Consider the following 4,942-nt stretch of genomic DNA (forward strand, 5'->3'; position numbering starts at 1 on the left):
GATGCAGTGTGTTCTGTAGTCTATATCATCTCTGTGTGTCTGCTGATGCAGGTGTTCTGTAGTCTATATCATCTCTGTGTGTCTGCTGATGCAGTGTGTTCTGTAGTCTATATCATCTCTGTGTGTTGCTGATGCAGTGTGTTCTGTAGTCTATATCATATCTGTGTGTCTGCTGATGCAGTGTGTTCTGTAGTCTATATCATCTCTGTGTGTCTGCTGATGCAGTGTGTTCTGTAGTTTATATCATCTCTGTGTGTCTGCTGATGCAGTGTGTTCTGTAGTCTATATCATCTCTGTGTGTCTGCTGCTGATGCAGTGTGTTCTGTAGTCTATATCATCTCTGTGTGTCTGCTGATGCAGTGTGTTCTGTAGTTTATATCATCTCTGTGTGTCTGCTGATGCAGTGTGTTCTGTAGTCTATATCATCTCGTGTGTCTGCTGATGCAGTGTGTTCTGTAGTCTATATCATCTCTGTGTGTCTGCTGATGCAGTGTGTTCTGTAGTCTATATCAATCTCTGTGTGTCTGCTGATGCAGTGTGTTCTGTAGTTTATATCATCTCTGTGTGTCTGCTGATGCAGTGTGTTCTGTAGTCTATATCATCTCTGTGTGTCTGCTGATGCAGTGTGTTCTGTAGTCTATATCATCTCTGTGTGTCTGCCTTGATGCAGTGTGTTCTGTAGTTTATATCATCTCTGTGTGTCTGCTGATGCAGTGTGTTCTGTTAGTCTATATCATCTCTGTGTGTCTGCCTGATGCAGTGTGTTCTGTAGTCTATATCATCTCTGTGTGTCTGCTGATGCAGTGTGTTCTGTAGGCTATATCATCTCTGTGTGTCTGCTGATGCAGTGTGTTCTGTAGTCTATATCATCTCTGTGTGTCTGCTGATGCAGTGTGTTCTGTAGTCTATATCATCTCTGTGTGTCTGCTGATGCAGTGTGTTCTGTAGGTCTATATCATCTTCTGTGTGTCTGCTGATTGCAGTGTGTTCTGTAGTCTATATCATCTCTGTGGTGTCTGCTGATGCAGTGTGTTCTGTAGTCTATATCATCTCTGTGTGTCTGCTGATGCAGTGTGTTCTGTAGTCTATATCATCTCTGTGTGTCTGCTGATGCAGTGTGTTCTGTAGGTCTATGTCATCTCTGTGTGTCCTCTAATACTGATATATCTGTTTTAATATATCACTCTGGTCTCTCTCAGCATGTGTGTGTGTGTGTGTGTGTGTGTGTGTGTGTGTGTGTGTGTGTGTGTGTTGTGTGTGTGTGTGTGTGTGTGTGTGTGTGTGTGTGTGTGTGTGTGTGTGTGTGTGTGGATGAGGTCACAATCTGCTTTTTTGCCTTTTTTCTCATATCCTCCTGTGGATCTGTCTATGGCTAGTACACTATGGATTCCTGATCCATATCTACAATAATCCAGACACCAGGCTTTCCCTTGGCTCTGTGTGTGAATGGGGGTGGGACTGTACTGCACAGTGAGAGCACGACAGACACTGCAGAGAGAGAAAACAAGTACATCTGAGGAACAAGGCTAGGAGAACCACTCGACTGCAGCAGTGATCTCGGTCAGAAAGAAAAAACTAAACAAAAGGAACCGGGTCTACAAAGATACACTGACTAAAAGTCTGACAGGTAATGTTACCTTCATCTACAAGAAAAATAGAAGTGTGTGTGTGTGTGTGTGTGTGTGCACGCACATACGTGCTTGAGAGAGAGAGAGACATTTTCTCATTTGATTGAATTAATTTAATTTCAATTGGGTTTGATTGAAATGTGTTTTTGAATGTTATTTTATTAGTCTTGTAATTCCCTCGTTGGTATTGTTTGCAATTTATTTTCGTCATGGTACAGTATAGTGTATGGCTGGGTTAGGATCTTCTGTGGTGGGAGTTCTGTATGCCTTATACTGGCAGTGTGTGCCCATGTGTGTATTTATAAGGAAGTTGAAGTGAGACTAGCATGTAGGCTTTCTGCATTGAAGAAGACGTTGTGTGTGTTGTATATGGGTGACGTGTGTGTGTGTCCGTGTGTTTGCGTGCGTGCGAGCGTGTCCTTGCATGTTCCCAGGGGTGTGTAAGTTGTGTGTGTGTGTAGGCAGGTAGACTGCAGTAGGAGCGCATTACAAGGACAGGTGCAGTTACCAGCTCCTAGACAGTACATTCCTCCATCTCTCTCTCCTCTCTTTAGCCTTCTCTCTTTTCCCCTTTCTCTCCGTTTCTCTCTCTCTCTCTCCCTGATCAGTGTGCTTTAGTAGCATCTCTCTGTTCTCTTTGTGGCTGTGTTGTGTCTGTTACACTCTATTGTGTGAGAGCGTGACTGGCTGTGTGCGTGCTTGTGTGTGTTACTCATCAAGTGTTAGTATAGAAAGGAGCTGTGTTTGATTACTCATACTATCTGCACTAACTATATAATTTGTGAGGTGAATTGAGTATATCGTATGCTTATTGGTCATAGTATGGATATAGTTAGTCAAAAGTTCCCGGATGTCGTACTAATTTCACCAAAATATGAAGTATTTTCGTACATTAGAGCCCACAATGCAATTCTTCAGGAAATGGGCGTGGCTTCATATCGTTTCAAGATTTGAAGAAAATGGCGGAATATATGCAGTCGAAGTACAACGAGAGCGGATACGAATTCACTGCTTTAACTAATTATGACGAATGTTAAGAAAATGTTGAGCAATGTAATAAAGTAATGACTTTTCAAATATGGTACCTTACACGTTATATTGGCTGACAATTTGTTAGCTATGCTTTCCTTACGAACCACATAGCATATCATTACAGCAGTATGTACCGGTATGTTGTTAGCTAGCTACCTAACGTTAGTTGGCTACTTATACATCAAACTTGCCAGTATATTAACTATATGATATCTAACTACAGTAACTACCCAGCATTTATTGACTTGATTATGCCCGTCATTCTTAGCTTAGCTAATGGTATAGTCGTTGTGCGTTCTCAATGGACATTCGGGTGCTTTCGTAAATTAGCTCTGGCTATCTATGTGACGCTCGTCTGAAGAAGAGGACCAAAGCGCAGCGTGGTACATGTTCATTATTATTTATTCAAACTGAACACTGAAACAAAATAACAAAGTGGAACAAAACGAAACAGTTCTGTCTGGTACAAACACAAACAGAAAACAACTACCCACAAAACACAGGTGGGAAAAAGCTGCCCAAGTATGATTCTCAATCAGAGACAACGATAGACAGCTGCCTCTGACTGAGAACCACACCCAGCCAAACACAAAGAAATAGAAAACATAGAAATAAAGAAACTAGAAAGCCCACCCTAGTCACACCCTGGCCTAACCAAAATAGAGAATAAAAGCCTCTCTATGGCCAGGGCGTGACAATCTACTCCGATTTCAGAGCACTCTGGTCTGTGTACCAGAGCACAGAATAATGAATTTACAAGCGCTCAACACCCCCCAGTGTCAGTAAACATTGGCAAAAAAGCGTAATTAAATTGTTGCCAGCAGCACAGTTACAGTCACCAACGCTCTGGATAACATGAAAACTGCCTAACCAGCTCTGCTAAGGCATGTAAAATGGTCAGAGTGGTCTCATTTGTGTCTGGAAGTAGCTAGCTAGCAAGCTAGCCAACGTTAGCTTGGGTGCTTGACTGCCGTTAGAACGCTCAAATCAACCCTACTCCCTGGCCCGAGCGTCCAGTGTGCGCTCCGAGAGCGAAACACTCTGAATTTACAAACGGACAATCTGACAATGCTCTGAATGTATGAGCGTACTCTGGCACTCCAGATTGAATTTAAGAACACACACAAAGTCGTAAAATGTCTAACTAGTCATTTGTTATGCTAACTAGCTAGCAAGAGGTTACATAGCAACAGCATCAAGTTCCGGTAGACAGGCTGAGAACTAGTACACTCAACTGGAAACATACTGTTTGTTTTCAGTATACTAAAATGAACTAATAGAAAATATTATGTAGTATATACTCATTAAGTATGTAGTATACAGTATGTTAGTATGGGTATACGAACACAGCTAGGGTCATTTTGTTTCTCATTATTACCAATCCTCCTTTTAGTCTCTCTCTCTCTCTCCATCCCTCTCATCCCCCTTTTTCTCTTTTTCTCTCGCTCTCTCTTACTCTCTCGTTCTGCCATAAGCTTCCATTTGTTGCCATGGTAACCCTGCTTGATCCTTTCACCCTTTCTCTCCTCTGGTCGTCCCTCCATTTAAGTGCTTCTCTCATCACCCCATTTCCCCTCTCACTGTCCCTCTCCCCCCCCCTTTCTATCAACCACTCACATCCCTTTCTCTCCACCTTTGTCCTCCCTCTACCTGTCCTTCTCCTAATCCTCAACCAATCTCTCCCTCCCTCTTACCCCCCTTTACCCATCATCACCGCTTTTCTCACCCAATAACAGCTCCGGTCAGCTCTTGTATTCGCAGTACCTCCCAATAAATGTTGATAAATTCTCATTGGACCAAAGGGACCAACCAACTGGTGTGTATCACAAGAAGTTGGTGGCACCTTAATTGGGGAAAACAAGCTCGTGGTAGTGGCTGGAGCGGAATACTGGAATGGTATCACATGGTTTCCATGTGTTTGATGCCATTCCATTGGCTCCGTTCCAGTCAGTATTATGAGCCGTCCTCCCCTCAGCAGCCTCCACTGGTGTGTATGATGTAGATCTGATGCATTGTGCTGGTGTCATTACTGAAATAGAACAGTCATCTACATTCAGCCATAACAGGAGTTACAGGTCGGGGGGAGCTGGAGAGCTAAGCCTAGAGGGGCTGTTAGGAACAGGCTGGTCCACAGGCACAATCATGTTTGTGTCACATTGTAAGAGAATGATTAGCATGGCTCCATCTTTTTGGGCCTCAGCCAACTCCTGTCTGTCTGTCTGTCTGTCCGTCTGTCTGACCATCTGTCCGTCTGTCTGTCTGTCTGTCTGGCCGTCTGTCTG

At 43.3% G+C, this 4,942-nt stretch overlaps 1 protein-coding gene across 1 annotated transcript in view; it reads left to right on the top strand.

Annotated features, from left to right (window-relative positions):
* The first annotated feature begins 1,513 nt into the window (after positions 1–1,513).
* LOC120027984 (contactin-associated protein-like 2) overlaps positions 1,514–4,942 on the top strand; it is an 8,694-nt gene continuing 5,265 nt past the window's right edge. The window contains exon 1 of the mRNA XM_038973081.1: positions 1,514–1,627. The gene's annotated coding sequence lies outside the window, so the exon portion shown is untranslated. The remainder of the gene's footprint in view (positions 1,628–4,942) is intronic.

This window comes from Salvelinus namaycush, chromosome 33 (genome assembly GCF_016432855.1).
Source record: "Salvelinus namaycush isolate Seneca chromosome 33, SaNama_1.0, whole genome shotgun sequence".
NCBI classification, from domain to species: Eukaryota; Metazoa; Chordata; class Actinopteri; order Salmoniformes; family Salmonidae; genus Salvelinus; species Salvelinus namaycush.